The following is a 22,838-nucleotide window of genomic DNA, read 5'->3' as shown; positions in this document are numbered from 1 at the left end:
TAATGCTGTCCACATATTTACATTTTTGTGTGTGTAGTGAGATGAAAGGGTTATATTGTATCTTTGCATAGAAAGAATTAAATTATCTGAAAACTTTCAAAATCAGACAAAACTTAGTAGGCTTGAGAAATCCTGTGCTGCATCAGTGAACACTGTTTTCACCAGTATGTGAAGTGTTTAATCATGAGTGTACGGGAGTTACCACACTGTGGTGTTGCATTTCATGACACAAATCCCAGTGCAAAAAGCACTGGCAGAAACTCAGAGCTTTCTTTTTTTCAGTTTAGGTTGGAAAAGAACTTCGAGATCAACAAGTTCAATCATCAACCTGACCTACCGTTTCCCATCACTAAATCATGTCCCTTAGTGTCACATTTAGGTCCTAACACTGTAAGGTCATAACCAAGATTTTTGCAGACTTCAGTCCGCTTTGGTCTACTGGAGCTGCTAGGAGAAGTGCTGTGTCCTTGAAACACTGTAGCAAGGCCATATCATGGTGGCAAGAGAGGAATTGAATAGTGTCCCAGCTATGCTGCCTATAAGCCTGCAAGTAAAAGGAGACAACTAGAAGACAACAAGGACCAGAATATCTCTTTAAGATTTTCCCCACAGCTTGGACAAACTTGGGCCTGAAAAAATTATCTTTGTGATTGATCTTGTTTGGCTCTTAGGGATGTTTTAACTCCATTAAGTGTTTGTATGCTAACTAGTTTACTCCACATGCATGTGCAGAACAGGAGGTCTGCCAGAATGGTGATTTTGTAAGTAAGAGTACACTAAGTATTCTTAGTATACTCAAAGTCTTCCTCACATGCTCTTTTTAAACACCTCCCCAAATTCAGTGGGACCACGTATCTATGCTAAAATAAATAGTTATGACAAGTGTTTGCAGAACAGAGCCTCAAGGTAGAAGAACTTATACTGGAAATAGCTGTGACATAAATTGTTTATATTTTGCCTTTAGCTAGAATAGCACATCTCTACTGACATTATTTTTTCATATTAACATTATACCAGTGAAGACTTAAGGTAGCATACCTATTAATTATATTACACTACTCTGTAGTTCTGAGTATGGCCCAAATTTACCCTGGTAGAAGTCACAGCCCTCCAGATACCACTAGTAGTCTGCCTCGCCTGCCCATTGTCACCATGTGCAGTGACCCTCCTGCCTCCAGACTTAGGAGAGCAATGAGGTCCAGTTCGTAATGTTCTCCCCGAGACCAGCAAGCCTCCCTTAGCCAAAGCCCAGCCACATGTTAGCTGTTAGCTCAGACTGCTTATAAATAACATGTTAAGAGCTGTAACGTTATTCATGGGCTAGGCATCCTGCTTTCCACTTTGATAGGACCATGTTTTTGTTTTCAGAGGATTCCTTAAAAACATGTTGGGATCTATCTGCTGAGCCAAACTAAATGAAGCCCACAGTGTGTGTGTGTGTGTGTGCCTGACACAGACAGCAGCAGCTTAAAGACCCAATCTGGCACACCCTGTTCAGATAATTTTCTCCTTGAAGTCTGTCTCCTCTTTGTATCCCATTCTCTTTATTTCTTGCACAGAAAATATCTCTTCCTGACTTGGTTTCCTACAGGTGAAATTAATTAGAAGTGGCTGTTGGAGAAACTCTGAGTGCAACGTTATAGACTGAAAAAGCCAGAATTTAAAGGGCCCCAAATTTGATGCCCTGGTTTTTCAGAGAACTAACATGGGCACACCTCATCTTGCCATAAAAGTTGTGGGGTGGAAAGGGCCACATTGGAAGAGCCCGTGCTCTCTTTCAGCTCCCCAGGGCACATCTTAGGGTATATGGCATGCTCTGCAGCAGTGTCCTGAGCTTGACCAGAGGATTACAGCCAGTGTCTACGCACTTTCATCTGTTTCCCAAGCAATGCCTCTGGAGCATAAGGGTGAGAAGTTTCGAGAGACACCCCTAGCTGTGGGGAATTCACTGCCTTCAGACAGCATAAGGCTGACTGGTGATTATATGCATCACATCAAAGGCCTCTATGGGATTGTTTCCAAAGTCTTTCTTTGAGAGTCAACTGGGCTACAGCAGACACCATGCACAGGCATTAATCCCTGAAAAATTGCAGATGTGTGATTCCTTCACCAAAATTTCCCAGTGGGCTGTATCGCCCTGGGAAGATGCATTGCCAGCTGATACACTTATTTCTGCATCATACTTTGGAGGAGAGAATTTGGCTACAGACTTTTCTTGGGGGCTTAAAACACCTTAGTCCCAAAACCTGCCAGCAAGAAGCTACAACCAGGGGAGCTTCTCTTGATGTTGCCTGCTGCACTCTCAGACACCTATTTTGGATTCTTCAGAGCAGAGTTCCTATGTCAAGGAGCAGTGAGTGCCCCTGGTTCATTATAATTAAGATGCTCAATAACACATTACCTGCCTCCATTCCTCCTAGGAAGCACCTTGCCCCAAGTCCCTCTACTTCTGCAGAAAAGCAGGCACCCACAAGTTGAGAGAAATGAACAGCTCATTTGAGAGTGAGCACTGCTCAGAAATGGGTCACCAGCCACACCTTGCTTACACTGGGCCAAATAGGAGCAGTACCCCCCCACACCAAATTTTCATCAAGAATAACCCCTCTCTTGCTGGTGAGATTCTCCTCTCCCTGAATAAATCAGACCTTTAGCAAAGACCTCTTCAGCAAAAGTTAAGAAATGTACCCTGACCTTTAGGCTCCTCCTTGGGCTTTGTCATTAGCCGGTAACAAGCAACTCATTAAGAAATACTCTGTATTTTTTCTGTAGGTTCTTGTCTTGGCACTTGTAAGATTACAGTATGTGACAGAATAGATGGGCGTTAGCCTTTTCAGCCTGACAGCTACGTGTACAGATTGCTGCTTGAGCCACAGGGCATCTTCCGAAAGAAATCATCCTCACAGAGCATGATAGATGGACAGAAACTTGAAACATCTGTGCAGGCTATAAAAATCCCATATTAGGAGCCAGTTCAGTGCAATGAAGCACGGTGTCCATGAGACAGTGATTTATGGGGGCTGCCCTCGACATGCTGCTCTGTCACTGTAAGCCTGGGTTCAGCAGTTCTTCTCCACACTTATTTGTTTCTTTCCATCAGTATGACTGAGACAGACTGGAAACTAAAAGTGGAAATTTATTCTGTCCTTTGCTGTAGCCCAGGAAAATTCAATACTCCCACTGATTTCAAAGGAGACTTTCCTTCTAGTGACCAGGCTTCCATACAGTATATTTATTATTAAAAAATAATAATTAGTCACAGCTGTGGGAGCTTAAGAGATGTCTGCTATGTAGATTTCTACTGCCCTTCCATATTTTTAGCTCTTTAAAATATGTTTGCCATCTGTTCCTGCCACAGTATTAGAAACAATCACAGTGACTCTTCACACACAAGCCTAAGGATGGAAGTTGAATGGAGCCCACTAGATCACAAGTGACATGATGCCGAGTACAGTGAATATAATGAGTGTGTGGCCAGATTTTTAAAGAGCGTTATTTGTAACTCCCTTCCCTCCAGTGCTAAGGGTCATTTATCTACATGTGTCAGTACAAAAGAAGTGCCTCTAAGAAACAGGCTCAGAATGCAAACAGTTGAACTGGTGAAAAAGCCTGAAGTTCATGGCTGAATATTACCCTATTACACACATCTCAATTACTAACTAGTCAATAGGCGAAAACGTGGAAAACAGATCAGAAGCAGAGGATGTGTATTATGGCAATGTAGGGACCAACTTGTTTCCTAAGAGGAATTTTTCCTTCCCCCCAGCAGATAACAGCTGATAGCTCATTAGGTCCTTGCCAAAAAAACTGCACTGAGCTAATATTGATGAAGTGGCTTTCTGTCTCCTCCAAGCAAAATACCATGCTTCTGGCCAAAATATTTGTTATTACTCAAAGAGAAGGTTCTCAATTTCCTTTTGATTTTTAACATACAGGCAATCATCTACTTCCATTTTTTAATTGCACTCACTTCTCATTTTGCTGGAAAACTGGTTCTCAGATGGATCCTTAAGGATCCCTCAATGATGACAAACAATAACATTGAAGTGAAAGCTGATGACCTCTTTCCATTATCTAAATATGCAATTTTATTTGGGTTCTGTTTTTTGTTTGTTTGTTTTGTTTTGTTTGTTTGTTTGTTTCAACCACCAGTTGGTTCAACTACATTTTCAGGTAGGTCAACAACACAGAACAAACTTGCTGGACACAAAGAGAATTACTTCTACTCTTTAACCCTGTTTTCTTCTCAGAGCCACATATTAACATTTCTAACCATATTATCTGCCTATATTACAAAACATCTTTAACTTCCTCTTGTAGGCTGTATGATGAAGCATGCACTCATGCAGTTCTGGGCACAATACAAAGAATTCTTCCCTAATTTCTTATCAATATAAATGTAGAATGATGACAAACACAACAGTGAAGTTTCATTGCAGGAACTAGACAAAGATGAGAATCAGTCTCAAAATCAAGGTATTTCATGCCAAAAACTATTCTTTCCAGTCAGTTTTGCTGTTCCAAGAGGTGATAATCTCTAAAAGATTCAGAGGTTGCTCTGTGTTGTTCCTCACACTGCACAAATGTTTTATACAAACATACTAGAACTATGAGAAACAGACTTGTTATTTGTCTGGCACTTTAATATCTACTCACACATACCTCACACCACAGGAACATAGAAATATCGCATCTTACCATAACAATATATCTACCACAACAACCAAAGTACTCATGGCCCAGTTCCATCTCTGCTAAGGTCTGTGAAAAAGCCTTTGTAAACAAGGCTGCTAGGTTTTAACACTGAGGACCAAGGGACTTGGTTATGACTGCAAGGCCTAGCTCCTCAGTTGATACTGACAGAATTACAGAACATTAACCAGCTCAGTAGATTTTAACAGAACAACATCATTTCCAATAACATTTTTTCTCTAGTCTTAATTCAGATACTTTTTTTGAACCATACTTATTACAGTCACACAATATGAAATTTTATTTTATTCTATTTTTTTCTATTTTATTTTTATAACTCATGATTTATTTGACATTTTATCAATCACCTTGTACACATTGTGGAAAAAACTCTAAAGGGCAGTTCCGTGTGCTTGAATCTTTGCAGATGCCCATCTGCAAAGAATGACCCCATACTTTAACTAACCCTTCCTAGATATTTAAACTACTCTGAAACTGCACTGAAATCATACAGACCATGGATATAAAAGGCCTCTGGAAAGTTTCTTGAGGAGAAACACTAGATCCCAAACATCTCTTTAGATGTAAAGTCTGAGGAATGTAAAAGTACCGGGCAAATCTACTGCACAGACTGCACTCTGCGCTATCATGGAGTCCTAACCACCCAGCAGTGCACTCAGCTTGTTCCACAAATAAATTTTCCCTTTATATGTATATACATATATATATACATATATACATACATAAAGAAGGAAAAAAAAAAATGTTGTTCACAAATGATTTCCTAATTTGCATCCTCAGAGTTGCATGTTTAAAATAAAAATATTTTTTAAATGGTAATGTCAGTTTTCATGTCTTCCAGAAGTCACAAGAGTTATCCCAAGATTGTGTAAACTGGCAGAACATACACTCTTCATTTTACCATCTTACTCACAACACAAAGTTTTCAGTTCTTATTCCCACTCCAAGTCGCTGCCCAGATCTTGAACATCTTGTTGATGTTTTCTGAGAAGATGATTCTTGAGAAGACAACTTGTTTGAGTTTTACATTTTGCTGAATGATCCAGGCTCAGCAATGGGGCAGCTGTCTCTTTTTAAGACATTTGTAAGAGGTCTTTTCTTCATGGTCAACAGAAAGGAAGTATGAGCACACATAGTGTGCAATCACATCATTATTTCAGTACTCCCCTGTATATGAGAATTGTAGCTGCTTGTTTTTCTAGCATGCTTTATTTGTTAATATGGACTCCAATTTGCAATTCATCATTTTGTGTTTTGTTTTGTTTTGTTTTTTTCCCCAGGCACTTTCTACTATCTTCTCTAGATTTTAACTATAAGTTTTACTCCTTGTGCAAAACATCACTACATAGAAATGAAGAGTTATCTATTCAGGTTAAAAAAAAAAAAAAAAAAAAAAATAGAGAGAGAGGGAGAAAGAGAAGGGTAAAAACTTACAACAGAAATGGAGCCTAGTTTCACAGCTGTATGTGGTTTGTATGAATCTCAAAGACATTTGCCTGCTGAATCACTATCACTACTGAATCCCCCCAATAAGATACACATAGTTTGATTTATTCTTTCAATGTCAGACCACTTGTTGAGTGCTATTTTTAGTTGAACCTTAAGTCTGGAGTCTCATCTGTCCAGGAAGACCTTTACATATGTGCAGTGACTTAAGTCTTACTGAAATCAATGGTATCAAATAAAGGCTTGATTGCTATTGGATATCCCTTGATAAATTTTGTCTTTTTGCAGAGAACAGTCTCTTGCAAATCTTCCCTATACACTTTTGTTCTTTACAGAATGATGCAGCACACCTAGGGGTAAAATTAATATTTTCACTGGTATGTGAAGATCTGGTTCTTGTTTTTGTCATTACTGTGTTAAAGGTTTTTAAAATGCATACTGGTAGCAATGACTTATTGCTGTAAAGTCATCCTCTTACTTACCATCCCCCTTAAAGAGTAGCAGTGAGTACAAAATCTGCTCTCTGTTACACAGATACAACTTTTACCTAGACAGCTCACCCAGCGGAAGCATCTGGTTGCTGCCTGCACTAAATTTCATTTTACAGTCCAGGTGCATGATAATTAATAAATCAAATCTTCACTAAATCTTTCAGTTGATTTTTCATCTTTTTCTGAAAATTAAGCTCTTTAAGCCTGAAGTTCATTCAAGCCTTTCAAATGGAGAACTTGCCATTTCTACTTCATACTCCAGCGGGTTTTTAATCAGCCATGAATAGCAGCAAGGAGCCAGTGCTGGAAGCATACTTTGTGCACAACATCCGCTGCTCATTTTTGGATGGGCTCTTCTACAGATGCTCCAGAAGTAACTGCCCAGAGTCGCATTAGAGGTAGCAGATTTATAAGCATAGTAGTGCTCTCCCTTCTGCTGAAGGAAACAGTTCTGGCTTGAGGCTGCTCAGCAAGATCAGTTAAAAAGAGGATTGGTAACAGCAGGAGTTCCTCTCATGGGAGGAAAAGCAAGGCTAGCCCAGAGGGCAAGAAGAGGCCGCAAGCACAGACACTTTCCACTTCTGCTGTCATAACAGGGAGTTTTCATTTATTCTGGTTGCTTCAAAACCTAAAAATAAAAATCCAACCTAGTGTGTGTATCAGTGTATGAGTTCACCACCATCGAAGAGTTTTCCAGACTGTTCTCTGCTCCTTGCCTTACTCCCTTTCTCCACACCTCAGCTATAGAGCACTGCACCTTGTGATGTGCATGTGGGTACTTGAGCACGACAAGGGGAAGATGAATGAAATATCTGTTATTCCCAAAAGTAAGGATAGAGAGGAGGGTGTGGAATCCTGTATTCCTTTCACTAATTTGGAATTGGGAGTTAATGTGCTGAGTGTCTTGAGACCATCCGTTTGTTCCTGTTACTGTTGGGAATTACGTTTTCCTTTGGTTTTATAAAACACTTCCCGCTGTAACAACTTCCAAGCCTTTGCTGGTTCAGGTACTGTGGACCCCCCCAGTGTCAATGCTAGAAATCCTGTCTGGAATTACAGAGACACTGTCATTTCTAAGTTTTTATGCTAGATTTATCATATTATTTTGACACTTTAGATAGGTGCTTTTGGACCTAACACTTCTTTTCTCCCAGTGTGGGTGATTTTTTGTTTTGTTTTGTTTTGTTTTTGTTTTTTTTTTGAACAGAAATAAACCTATCCACTTATCTATACCTTGGTTTGTCCTTTGCCAGGCCAATTTCTGATTAACCTTTGCAGAGTGTTCTCCTAAAGGTAACAGGCAGCAGCAATAAACTCCATTAATAACTTTTGATTAATTTTATATTTTTTTAACACAACCAGTTGGTTTCATCTTCTTAGGTATAACCAGGAAAATAGATCAAATTTTTAGCTGATTTGCCCAAGTTCAAAATCCACATCTGATGAAAGTATCCCATGTTCAGGTCTACCTAGCTGTAAAGTGTGAAGCTATTATCTTTTTCTTTACCTCTGACATGTATTACCGTGGCCAGAACTCATCTGAAAATTTGCCAGTGAAGATGGCTTTGAGAACCCACTTACATGTATATAAAGATGTAAGTAGATATGGTCATGCTGCCAACTCTGAAGGAGGAGCTAAACAAGAACAGAACAAAAATGCAGTGCTTAGCTAATAGAGATCTGATCTGTAGCAACACTTTGTAGTGATGCAAAAACTACAACTACTAGTAATAATAGCAACAAAGTGCAAACAGAGTCATCTGGTAGATATGGAGTAAATTATAGATTTGAGCACCTTTCCTCCACAGGGGCATTTAACAAATATAACAGTATAGAAAATTGTGACAAGAATGCAATGTATAACATGCTACACTATTTCAATTATTTTAAAGGAAGCTTTTTCAAACAGAGCCTTTGAAAGCTGCTATGGAAGCAAGGGAGTGGGAAGAGAGTGCCTGGAGATTGTAGATGGGAAATCTGACGCTCAGATTTAAAAGTGAACAGTGTCCGGTGTCTATAATAGCTACAAATGAAGTCAATCAATACTAAGTACAAAATACCACTGTAATGCTCTATAGTCTTAGATATCACTAAATGAATACAGATGGCATGTCTTCATCTGAAGTACTTTGATCAGATGGAATATAACATAGATTTTTGTCCCTAACAAAGCTTGACTCAAAACAAGACACAAAATGGAATGGGCCAGAAGGTCGTGTTAACCTTGTGGTTTTATAGCAAAGTGCAGTGGGAGACAAAAATGGCCCAATGTTTAGAAGTTTTGCACATGGTAGAGCCAGAAAGTCTGGCTGCTATCTGTTATCCTAGCATTAGCAGGCAAAGGAAGAAGCATTAATGGAGACTTAAGGAAAAGACTGGTAACCTAATATTAGTGAACCAATACGTCTGTCACTTTTTTGTTCATTAGTTTGATGAAGATGTCAAAACTTTAGGAGACTGCATGATGGAAATAAATCTAGCAATTCCCAGTTTACAGCCAGCACAATCCCTATCTGTGTACAGTCTGCTCCAGTTTTCTCCACCAGTAGGGGACTGCAGTAACGTCAGGTGCTGCACCATTTCATACTATGGCTGCAACAGGCTGTTGAGTGTATTGGAGATGGTGGAAAAACACTGATTATTAGGCTGTATGTAATTTAGGGAAAATATTGAGAATTCAAATATATCTTCTGAAAACATCAATTAAGTTTAATAGAAACATTTCTGTTCAATGCCAACTATACTAATAGCATATCTGTTTAAATTTCATATAATTTTACAAACACCAGTGGATGCACTTTCCCAGCACCCTTTATAGATAATTCAGAGAAATTTTCATGCTCTTTGGCAAGCAGAAGCAGAAGGATTCAGTTTGCCAAAAACAGCTGCCTGCATTTGAGCTTACATAAATGGCATCCCCCCATTTTTGTACCCGTCAAACAGTGAAGGTAAATGCTAGTGCCCAACAGAGCCAGCTGTCTGATAACATGTAAGGGGGTTGGGCTCTAAAGACTCCAGATCCAGGGACCCCAGATTTTAATGTTCATTTCCATATCAGGATACTTTGCAAATGGAAAAGATTCTTCCAAATGAGATGCCAGTCTTTATCAGAGCATATTTGTACCTTCACATATGACCTCAATGCTTAGGTATGCCATACTTATCAGCTCCTCTTTTTGTCCCTAATCAGGATCAAATAAGCAATTTCTATAGAATTACCATCAGTATTCTCTTGTGAAAATAATCCCCAGTCCTCCAGACCTTGATGACCTTTCAGAACTTCTCCCCTATTTTTTGTGGAAACTCATAGATGTCAACAAGCTTTCCTGCTTCCACAGAGTGTCATTATCACCACTATAATAAACAATCTTTATGGCCTTGAGCTAAATGTAATATTTCAAAGTTAAAGAGCCCCGATCAATACTTTCATTATCTGCACTATAAATTATCCATTAATGGAAGCTCATTAGGAAGGCGTGGTCTTTTTCTCACTGCATCTCCGAGTGTTGCTCTGGTCTCATAGCTTGCATTTGCTTTTGGGGGAATTTTTTCCTCAGAAATGGTCAGGAAACCTGATGATCTTTAACTTCAGAAAGCAAGAAGGGAAGAAAACAAGGGAAAGAGAATTACCCACCTGCTTTGCCATCTTCTAGCAGGAATGAGGATGATTTAGACATTTATCTTTGAAAAGGAGAGAATACACCAGGAACACATTCTTCCTCCTCATTCACACAGGAATTACTTAACTAAGTTGCCCCTAAGAAGAAGAATTTGGACCTTGAACTCCGCAAACTGGTCACCACAGCTAGATTAAAATACCAGAGGATATTTAGTTCTACTGATTTTATTGAATCCTTTCTCAGATCTCTGAGGCACCCGCTAATCCCACCAGAAAAGCAAACAATAGCCAAAGTTGCTAGATTTGAGTATCAGATGACTTTTTATGCACAGTGAGCCAAATAAGGTAAAAGGGGAAGAAGGAGACTTTAATCGGCTATTTTCCTAATATGAAGATTCCCAATATTTCATCTACATCAAAAACCTAACTGAGGTGTTTTTGGTTTTTTTTGTTCTTTTTTTTTTTTTTTCTTTTTAAATTGTGTACTAAAGTCTATTGGCATGAAATTAATTTACTAAAAAGATAATGAATAATCCAGAATATAATGATGCTAGTTCAAACTATAATATTACAGAGAACCTGAGGTTCTCTCTGCTGGTGCCTATACATCAGTTTGAGAGCTCAAGCTCTTCATAGTTCTGAAGCATTCAGGAAAATTGGAAACTAGTAAAATCATATAAAAATATGGTGAGTTATTCTACATTGCCTTCATCTGTGCTTGAACTCACCCTGTGTTCAACTCACCAAATGGTGGGTTTCTAGATCGACTGAAAGAAGTAGCTTGCCAATGGACATTCCTCTGCAAGGAAACACTGTTCAGAAACACTGTGACCAGCAGGGCTAGGGAGGTGATCGTCCCCCTGTACTCGGCTCTGGTGAGGCCGCACCTCGAGTACTGTGTTCAGTTTTGGGCCCCTCGCTACAAGAAGGACATCGAGGTGCTTGAGCGGGTCCAAAGAAGGGCGACGAAGCTGGTGAGGGGCCTGGAGAGCAAGTCCTATGAGGAGCGGCTGAAGGAGCTGGGCTTGTTCAGCCTAGAGAAAAGGAGGCTCAGGGGTGACCTTATTGCTCTGTATAAGTACATTAAAGGAGGCTGTAGCGAGGTGGGGGTTGGCCTGTTCTCCCATGTGCCTGGTGACAGGACGAGGGGGAATGGGCTAAAGTTACGCCAGGGGAGTTTTAGGTTAGATGTTAGGAAGAACTTCTTTACTGAAAGGGTTGTTAGGTACTGGAACGGGCTGCCCAGGGAGGTGGTGGAGTCACCATCCCTGGAAGTCTTCAAAAGACGTTTAGATGTAGAGCTTAGGGATATGGTTTAGTGGGGACTGTTAGCGTTAGGTCAGAGGTTGGACTCGATGATCTTGAGGTCTCTTCCAACCTAGAAATTCTGTGATTCTGTGATTCTGTGAAAGTCACTGCCACCTTCCTAGTCATTGAAGTTTCCAGCAACAGGGTAGTCTGAGCAGCTAGAAAGCCACAAGCTCAAAAAGACTCAGAGAAGCACATCAGGATTATTTGCAACTGTTCAACATTTGATTTCTCATCAGCAATGCAGCATGGTTGTTTCAGCTGCTCCTCTCAGAACGAGGAGTGTGAGAGGAGTGTTCCTGCTCCACATCACCTTGGAGAACTGCCCCAAGGACAAGCAGAACTACAGCTGCACTAATCCCCAAACTCTGCTCTCATTTATGCAAGAAGTAATTGACTGGAGGGTGAAGTCAAATTTTCTTACACATAAGTCCTGGGTTGATTATTTTTTTTTCTAATTAATAAAATATTTTACTTCATTAAACTGCTGCATCATTGAAGACCACTAAACCTTTTTAGAAGTGTCCTAATTTCCAGCAAACCCCTCAGCCTAGACATGATGCCAAATGGCCTGAATATATCCAGAAGTAGATTTCATAACTACGATATGATAAATCTATAATTTGTTTTATTTATGTTATCATAATACCTAAAATTATTGCCCACTGTGCTAAGCAAGCAAACAAACAAACAAAAGTTCCCCACAGGATTTGGGTGTTGAAAATGCAGCTGAGCCACTTTGTGAAATTGCATTTCTAAGATAATAATTTCACAGTTTACATCAGTGGCGTACTAAACTTTAAATATCAGTTTTATTTATGGAAGCAAGAGTTTCTCAGGAATGAAAGAACTAAAATACTTTTCTTTTTTTTTTTTTTTTCTTTCTTTCTGCAGAAATCTAAGTTGGAAGGAATAAATGTTTTCTTCAAAGTTATTCACCCAACTTCCTCATTTTATCTTTATCAGACATAAGAAGGAAGTTACAGACCCCTCTCCTGTTATTTATAATGCAGAAAATTCACTGTCTTAGGGGAGAATACAGGAAATCATAATTCAGCATCAAATTGTTAAATAGAGTCACCTGGAAATCATTGTGTTATTGAATATAATCTATATGTCATGTCATTTTCTAACTACCAGATTGGCCATATGTGCTTCTGCCCTTTCTTTCTCCCATGCAGGTCCATAGCTGCACACTACATCCCAAATCACCTTTCTTTAGCAGTGGCATTTCAATATTTTTCTCCTACCATTTCCTTTGGTTCTGAATTAGCTTACCATTCACAAGGGAATTGGTATGATCAAAATATATGGGTCCTCTACAACCTCTCCAAAAGCAATGTTTCCTCTGTAGTTGATGATCCAAGCTGGATCTTCATTGCTGTACTATGACACTACAGTCAATGCAGTGACTTCACTCACATTGTAAGAAATTTGTATACACTTACGTCCAGAAATCAATGTACATGTATACCTTTGAGTTTCATGAGCAGAGACACTGGGAAAACAAAGACTGAGACTCTCCATAAATGCCTGTGGGAGCCAAATTTCCTATTCATAAATATTCTCTGGCATACACAGCAATAGGTTCAGTAATTCTTTATTCACCTGAGTAATGACCACTGATTAGCACAGCCCCCATGGAGAATTATTGTGTACATGTGGACTGAACACAACTCATGAACCAAAAACCTCCAACACTGCTTATTCAGATGGGAATAGGAGATTTCTTACAGCAAATATTAAGGAAATCACAATTTCTCTAAACATTCAACTTAACGGAAAAAAAGATTGTATACACTCAAGTTATTTGTGAGTTGCCCTCTGTTACAACTGGAAATACATCAAGAGGACATTGTGATAAAATACATTACATTTTCATCCCTTAACACAAACCTGCAAAAACAGAGCCAGGTGGGAATAAAAATTCTATCACATACTGCTAAATTGTATAAACTCCATATTAATCACAATAAAAAAAGAACACTGTAAAAGAGAAAGTAGTAACAGCAGCTACAAGTTGAATCAACTCATGAGCCTTGTCTATTTTGTTACTTCCTTAGCATAACACAGTAAGAAATATTTATTTCACTCACTTCTGCTCTTGGTATTAAGGTCATTATTATAGATGGGAGGTCTGTCATTGAGAAAAGTTGATGAAGATGGTAAAATAGTAGTCTTGGCTGAAAAAAAAAAAAAAAGGGAAATGTTGTTAGGTAGATGTGTTTGTGATAATTTGAGACAAAGCCTGTAACTTTTCTGTTATGAATAAACAATCTCATTTTCCTTCACATTCTTATCTTCTCCTTGACTCAGTGTGTGATATAGTGACATAGTGAGAGGGAGGAACAATGTCAGATGAAATAGTAATACACAAACCATCACATCCTTTAAGCTTTCTGCCAAATAATAAGTTACAGCAAAAAGTAGGTGAAAGAGGATTGAAATCCCAAACAGAGTATTCTCTTGAATTCATGAAAAGCAAAAACCCACCTATAAATGGCAAACATAAGAACGAGGGTGGGCTGGAGATCAAGGCACTTCATGTTTTTCACAAGGCTCACTTCAATTCCCAGTTTTGGCAGAATTTTTCTTTTTTCCCCACCTCCCCTACAGAATAAAGTAAATACACTATTTGTCTCACTTATCTAGATCAACAGTGATGAACAGTAAAACCTGTTTTATACTGTGAGCACAAAGCCCCACAATTGATTCCTTGGGATGGCTAGAGTCTTTAGATATGACATAATAAAAACATATCACTGTACTTTTTCTAAAAACAAAAACAAACAAACAAACAAACAAACAAAAATGAATAAATAAGTAAATAGATAAAATAGCAGCAGCAGCTGTCATTTGAAACATCTTCCATGAGTAATATGACCTGTGAGCCATAGAAACCATTTTGTTGTTAATTTTTGAGTTATTTACAAATGTTCTTTCAAAAAACAAAGAACAAAATATTAAGAGAAAGATAGATAGAAATGGTACTGGCCACCAAGCTATCACTTCACTGACATCACCACAGAAGACAAATTAACCAAACAAAACCCACTTTATTGTGGTAGGTTGAGTTTTGAGTCAATTTTCCAGTTGAAACATTTGTATGGAAGTGACTACTTGCCTGCCTGGGAGGGCACAGTCCAGTGCACACAGAGGGAGAGTGAGCTCAGGACAGGACTAACATTGCATTAAATAGAGCAAGAGCAAAACCAGGGAACTTTGTAAACTGTGCTTTGCATTCAACACTGAGACACAAAAGGACTTTTTCTCAAAAGCTTGATTTGGAGTCAATGTGGAGAGTCAAAGTGCTCTCATCTAATGGCTTTAAGACACAGGAAGAGCAGAGCAACACAAAAATGAACATTTAGTCTAGGGTTAAATGAATGAATTATATTAAATAAAAAGAGAGGGGGAAATGAACATCCAAGTCATAGGAAGACCTTTAAAGAGACTGTGCAGCCCCTGAAGCCTCACAGATATTCTAGATTCACGTGAACTGAGACTTTCAAGATTTGTCTCATTAACTACCATTGAGTTGTGACAAGGAAAATAAGGCCAGATATGGATGCAAGATTGAGCATGTTATATAGAAGAATATGACAAAGTTGCACAAAATAGTCTCAAGTCCATGCAAAAGTAAAGGATCTTCTCCTAAAAGCTCTCTGAATGGAAGCTGCTTAGGAATTGACCCCATCCTTTATGCATTAGGAGGGAAAGAAAAAACATGCACACTTTCTCTGATGTCTTTAATAAGACATTAGGGTTTTAACTGGTGAATGAACAACATAGACGTGGCATCACGTTTCTCATTCAGCTTTAACGTAAGACACATGCAGCTATTTTTGTTTGTATTGGGCTGGCAGATGCATCCATTTGAAAAAATGTGCAATGGGAAGCTTGCTAGACAGTGACGCAACACGATGTGCAGCGCCAAAGCAAACTTTGTGTCTGCTTCTTTTCACAATGACATTAAATGAATTGGAAATAAATCCACTGAAGTGACTGGAATTACACTCATCTAGAAACCAAACTTAAGTGAGACTCCCACACAGAGTCTTCACATAAACAAGGAAGCCAAGATATCCTTGTTCTGCAGTTATTTTTCCCTGATCCAGTAGGGGTTCAGGGCAGCGTATGTCTGTATGCATCAACAAAATGTTTTCTTCAGAGGAGACCATGTCCTTTCCTAGCTTTGAACTCCCTGAATTGTATAGGAATGATTTTTTACTCTTCTAGAATGATTTTTATTCAAAATCATATACAACAAAACAAGACATAACAGAGGTCAGAAATTTCATGAAAATTAGTATTTTATTTTTTTTAATAAAAAAGCACCTTTAGACTCTGTTTTATCACAAACTTTCTTCAGTTATTTCACAGTAGCAACCTCTGACAAAGCTGTGCTGATTTACTGTGAAGACTTCATACAATATCCTTCAACGGGCTGAGAATTCTCTATTTTTATTATATAGTAGTACAAATACTTTTCAGTCCCTGGAGAGGGATTTGGGACTATTTAAATACATAAAAAAAAATTGTAAAGGCTTTGACTTTATTGCAGACACTTAGTAATTGTGGTTGTTGTTTTCTTTCTTCTTTTTTCCTTTTTTTTTTTTTTTTTTTTTCCTCTTAGGAAGCTGGCATAGGGGATTCATATGAAGCTTTATCTTGTGAAGTTTGGAGGATTTTTTTTCTGTTATTTCTAGTCATAATGCTTAGCCAGAGCTGAAGAAACATGAACTGAGCTAGGTATTATTGTAGAATAATGGTTGGATAAGTTTATTCATGTTATGAACCTCCTTGATGAATATTCTTCTTCAGGACAAAGTGCATTTATAAAATCTGTAAAAATCTTACTGTAGACTTTTTCAAAGCTACAAATCTAGAAACACTTATTCATATATTTAACTTGATACACATGAGCAGTTCTATTGATTTCTCTTTATATTGAGTTCAGTGGAGCTACTCACATGTGTCAGGGTAAGCAAAAGCATAAGTGTTTGCAGGACAGTGATTTAATTGCTCTGATCTCATTTTTTTTTTTTTTTTAGCTATTCTTCATGAAAGATTAAGTGCCACAGAAAAACACCAAAGAGAATAGTAATTTTTCCAGCTCTGGTATTTTCCAAATAAGTTTGCAAATTTTGCATGGAAATATGCCTTAACCAGCCCAAGGCAACTTAAATGAGAGGTGACTGGGTGAAATATAAGAGCCTGAAACATACAGAAATTCAGCCTATCAGATAACACTTTTTCATTTTAAACACAGTGGTCCTCTGGAAAAAGCCTTCAACATTAAATATTTAAATCTAGCATTCCTTTCAATCTGATATCTTTATGTTTTACACCTATATGCATACGTATAGAAAGTATTGAGTGAAATATATGATGTGATAAGACATATTTGTACAGTTGCATGCCTACCATGTATATTTACTATGGGCTGAAAGTAAGATATAAAAAGATATAAAATATTCCACAAATTATAGAAGTATCTGGTAAATATTTATGTCTGATTCTTTTTTTCCCTTTAAAAAAAAAATATATATATATATATATATATATTTATCATCCTGGAAGACTGAATATCCAGCACAAAGTTCTAGCTTTTTATTTTTTTTCAACGTTTAAGACTGCTGTGGGCTTTCCCCCCATATACCTCTCCCCAGGCGTCTGGACATCAACACTGAACACTGAATCTGTTTCTCAGTGTATACCAGTCTACCCTCGTGCTGACCATGTTCAAGAAACTGCATTAGGATTTTTTATTTTTATTTTTTCTGCTGAGAAGGAGAGGATGAAGGAGGAAAGAATGACCAATTATAAACTCTGTTGTCTGTAGATGAAAGAACCTTTTTGTGGTATTCTTCAATCTCTTGTTTGGGCTGTCAACAGCAATTTGATAAAGAATGTTCCTATGTCTGACCTGTTTTTTCAAGATAGTAACCTATATTGTGTATCATCTAAAGCCAGGGGATAATCATCCATTATACTCTGTAGTGCTGTTCCTGCAAACTGAGCATAGCCTTTAAAACTCAGATAAGTTGATTGATAGTTGTGTTGAGAAAGCTGCTACTAACGATATTTTAGTTAAAGGGGAAAAAAATTTAAAAGTTTCTTTAATCTGATTCTCCCCCACCCCCAACACTACACTTCAGAGGCCAAAGCTCATGATAACTGTTTTGTGGTGAATGGTCAATTGTTACAAAATTCTAATTGGTTCTGGGTCAGTCCCTTTGAAATAGCTGCTGTGCTCTAGTAATTTTTTCAATTAATTCTTAACAACTGACAAAACTTTGGATCTTGTCAAAAATCATTCAGATATTTATTGTAGGTAAGAACATGAACAAGATTAGCCTGGATTAAGAAGGATTCCTACATACATTATCACCGTGGTTATAATTATAGTTTAGCTTGCTTTTTTTCTTTGCTCCCAAAATAATGAATAACTAACTCTGCAGGGTTCTCTTCCCTGTAAATACTTATTCGATACTTTTATAAGGATAAATTGTAAAAATGCATACGTGTGTTCCTTGGTTGATTGATGAATAAACTGGGCAAACGCACACTTTGGTTAGGAATGTTATGTGTATTTTCACCAAACTAGATTTTTGATCCTGCCAAATCCTGCACAGAACAGGACCCATGTTTAAAAATCTTACGCCTTCACTGACATAAGTCAAAAAGTGACCATTCTCCACCAATTACATACAGCAGCCTCAAGATTTTTTATACTTATTTCTGTGCAATTTATAATTTATTTTCAACTGAGTTCAGAGACTTAAAAGAGGTGGAGTGTGTTGAAGCATGAAGTCTTTTTTCACAAGAAAGTCCCCAGACCAGCAATGAAATTACCTTTAGTGTTTCTTTTCTACACCAAGAATATCTCCAAGACCAGAAGCTGAGTGTATCATTCTTTTTACCCATAAAACAAGCAGATAGTTATGAATATTTATCTGTTGTTTGCTTTTTTGTCTTTTGTGTTGGTCCCTTTTTCAGCAGAAACCTTAAAAATACACAACCAAACATATCAAGTCACAGGAGATATTAAATCAAGAGTTCATTAATAAACCTGATCAGATTATACGTACCAAATTATCTGTAACTACTTTCACACATTTTCAAAGATAGCTATAAAACATAATTATTTATACAGTTTCTCATTCATACCTCTGTCATTTGTTCATGAAGCCTGAAGAAATGAAATTCAGGTACTCCACAACTCCAGATTCTGGTACAAATCCTGCTGTAACTCAGGAACAAACACATTGGCTTAACTAAAGCTGTGACATCTTTTCATTGTTGCACCTGACTATAAATGGTTATCCACTACATTCAGAAGAGATCATCTTTAATGCACTTCATACATTTGCATGGAGCTTGACTTGCTCCATATTTTCTGTACAAAGATATATTCTGATGGTAGTTTAATTAACTCATTTTGATTATGTTCATTTAAAACAGGAATCTCACCATTGGTAATAACCAATGCACAGGTCATAATGTTAATAAAATATGTTCTAATCTATCCAGAAATAAATATGAGAACAAATAATTCTTCAAGAAGGTTAGATTAATGTAACCCTTATTCTCTAAATGCCAAATCTATGCTGTCCCTTTCCCTTACTTTGTGTTCCCTCTACAATCCTACATAGCCAATATAAAATGTGAATTTTTGACTTGTTTTTCAAGACTCAATTCTTTCCTTGGTGTAATCTCTACTTTATTGTTGATAGTAAGTTTTCATATTGTTGGTATGCTTGTTTTGCTTTACGGGCAGGTGGGAACCAAATTCTAGGAGATGTTTCTCAGAATGACTCCAATAGGAGTTTTTCATCTGGAGAACTTGCAGCATTAAGCCAGGAAAAGGATCTGGTTTCCAGTGGCAATGTGTTGTCTTCTCAGGATCTACAAATTGAACTCAGATGGTATTCAAGCTGATATTTATAGATTCCCAAACATTGAATCTTTTTTGACAATCTCCTCACAAGGAGTGTAACAACTTCTGATTAGTTCACTTTCTATATTCTAAGTTCTAAATAAGTTGTCTTACCTCAAATATTTACAAAAATTACAAGTGTGTGTTATTTCTTTAACAAGCATAAATAAGACACAATTTCTCACTCTTTTCAGCAAATGATAAAGAAATTATGGTGAAACATGCACACTGTTAGCAGAGCTGCAGTCATACTTTAGACTTATTTCATGCTCCAGAGAGCAGTCATGGAAGTCTGTCAAAGTGCACAAAGCTGGGCTATTCAGAGCTAATTCTTGCTGGTCATGTCAGACTCCATTTGTCACACTTGCACATGTAATGCTGCACTCCTCGACTTTTTGCTTTGGAACTGATCCATGGAATACTTCCAAAATATAACTAAAATTAATATTGATTCATTGGAAATACTGCTGAAACAATCTGCATGCATTGACTTGTGTGATGGAATGAGGCTGGTGGCATGGGGCTCTAGATTATGTGGATGTCCAGCTGTGTTCAGAGTTTGTACCTGAAGCATGAATTTGGGTTGGGCTGGCCTCTAACATGGAAAGAAGCCCGCCTTAACTCCAATTGAAATTAGCATAAAATGCTAGGAAGGATCTGAATTTTGTTCCTCTCTAGTTCTTATTGATTTTTTCAGCCTGCTATTGAAATAATTTGCCAGTTCCACAAACATTGTAATTAAATATATACATATATTCCTATCTTAAATAAAGCTTTCAAAAATTGCAGAAAAATATCATCACAAATATCTGAAAAACAGTTTCTCTAATTTGTCAATGTTTTATTTTCCCTTCAGGCATTTTAAGATGTATTCAGTAGAATTTTTTTAAGGAAGGAAAAAAAAAAAAAAAAAACTTTATTTCAAATCATAAAGTCAGCACTTGTCATTTTCAAAACATTGCATCCAAAAATTCTGATGATTTTGCAGTGTTTTCAGAATGCCCTAGAGGAAAGTAATTCAGCCAAATACTTCCTTTCCCATGATGTGTTTTGGATGAATCAACATTGACAATTAAAGTAATATTTGCTGAAGTATTTCTTGCCAGATCTACAGCCAGTTTTCTTTTCTGAGGAGAAGTAAAATAAAAATATAAACTTTGAGATTTTAGTTAAAATAGCTATTATTGTTGTCTTTTACCTGGTGGGATACCAAATTTCTGTAGTCTGGGTTCTCATCTTCACTCTATCACAGATGAACCACATAACACTGATGAGCTTGATTAGTTATCCCTCCTCTGTAATTGTCCCCTTTTGAGTTTTTTTCTCACAGAATCACAGAGAGGTTGATCATGGGTAGGGAACTGGATGATTTTTAAGGTTGATAGAGACCTTAAAAATCATCCAGTTCCCTACCCATGACCCACAGCCACAACCATGACCACAACCATGGGCAGGGACACCTCCCACCAGACCAGGTTGCTCAAAGCCCCATACAATCTCTCTGAATACTTCCAGGGACTGGGCATCCACAACTTCTCTGAGCAACCTGTTCTAGTGTTTCACCACCCTCAGAGTGAAGAATTTCTTCCTAATATTTAATCTAAGCCTACGCTCTTTTAATATGAAGTCATCACCCCTCATCCTATTACTATAGTACCTGACAAAGAGTCCCTCCCCAGCTTTTCTGTAGATCCTCTTTAAGAAGGCTGTATCGTCCCTGGGTAAATATTGCTTACCAAATGCATAGGAAAACAAAAATATTATTTAGGGCAGAAGTGTACCATTGAGATACTTAGGTGCCTTTGGGCCCTAACAGGAAGGATTCAGAAGCAGTGGTGGTGAGAGGACACCAGCACCAGCTCTGAACACTTATTAGAGCAGTGAACAGATAATGCACTTTTCATTTGAAAGCCCATTTCTTCTGCAACAGTGATACAAGGAAAATAGCACAAATCTGAGTCCAAACTACACCTTTTCTAGAGATCAGACAGTTGTCATGGTACATATGTTCCCCTCATACCCATCTTCCACTTTCTTCCGAAAGAATTATGCTACTTTTCTTGCCATTTTCACCTGTTCATGCACAACAATGACACACAAATGCTCAAGCATATGTTACATGCTTGCAGAGATTACATGTGTAACTATATATATCTTCACTGATATAAGGTGTTTCTATTTTGCTTGTCTGTATTAGGTGACATCCAAGCTCTCCCTGGCTAGGCTATGTGCCCCAATACACACACAGAGAGAAAGCTGGAACAGATCCCAAATTACTTCATGTTTACACAACAGAGGATCTCTAACCACACCATCAGCATCATCACTGATGTGTGGCACACTTGCATTTTTCAGCCTCAAGATCACAACCAAGATTGGTCCCATTTTGCTAAGTTAATTACATAACAAATTATATTTCTACTTTACCATTTTCCCTTGGACATAATATTCAGGGCAGTAGGGTCACCAGCAAATGCTCTTGAGAGGGGTGTTGCTTGAAAATAAGGATAGGAGCCATAGATCTGCTTCTGTAAGCAAAGTATGTGGTGTTATTGATATACTGTGGTTACACTGCATAGTGGAAGTGGAAGTGAAATAGATTGATAGACAGGTGGATAGGTGGGTAGATATAAAGATTCATCCAGCAAATAAAATTAAGCAATGTATTAACATGTTGACCCTGAAAAATAAAAAAAAGTGCAGAGAACTGTCATTGCATTGCAGTGTATTGTGACACTGAAATATGAAGAGAAGGAGATACAGCAACTTTTTTAAACTATGCATCACCAGCTTACATGCCACTTCATTGTACTGTGAGGATTTCTGGTCTAAGCATTTGGGAAGAAAACAAAGCAGAACACACACAATAAAAACTTCAGGAAAGGGTAAAGGAAAGCCACATCAATGGTAGAGGGATTGGACAGAATCCCAGTTCATAAGCCTGGGGACTGGAAGAGATTACACAACAAGTTTTGATGACACCATAAACCTCTTCAAAGTAGAGGTTTCAAACAATGTGAAAGTGATCAAACTAAGGAACATAGCCTAAAACTTCACATTGAACAAACCAAGCCATTCATTAGGGTGGGGGGAAATCATACCAGACAGAGCAGTTAAGCATCGGGAGAGAGGTAATGGAGGTAATTGAGGCACCATCACCAGAACTATTCAATAATAGATTAGATAAGTAGTAGAAATAATGTAAGGGAATATCCTGCATGATGAAGGGAGTTGAGCTAAATTACCCATGAGGAGAATAATTGCAATTATAGATCTGTTCCACCACCACTAGAAAAGGGTGGTGCCAGGTGAAAGTACTGGT

The 22,838-nt window shown here is 37.8% G+C and overlaps 1 long non-coding RNA gene across 1 annotated transcript; it reads right to left on the bottom strand.

Moving 5' to 3' along the window:
• Positions 1-13,172: 13,172 nt before the first annotated feature.
• On the bottom strand, positions 13,173-20,844 carry LOC137855196 (uncharacterized). Its single transcript, XR_011095584.1, has 4 exons — positions 20,715-20,844; positions 18,748-18,823; positions 14,068-14,184; positions 13,173-13,757 (listed from the first exon to the last, which is right to left on the bottom strand). It is a non-coding gene; the product is annotated as an uncharacterized lncRNA (long non-coding RNA).
• Positions 20,845-22,838: the final 1,994 nt, after the last annotated feature.

Source organism: Anas acuta, chromosome 4 (genome assembly GCF_963932015.1).
Source record: "Anas acuta chromosome 4, bAnaAcu1.1, whole genome shotgun sequence".
NCBI classification, from domain to species: domain Eukaryota; kingdom Metazoa; phylum Chordata; class Aves; order Anseriformes; family Anatidae; genus Anas; species Anas acuta.
The sequence above is the reverse complement of the archived record's forward strand: the minus strand, read 5'-3'. Positions and strand labels throughout refer to the sequence as shown.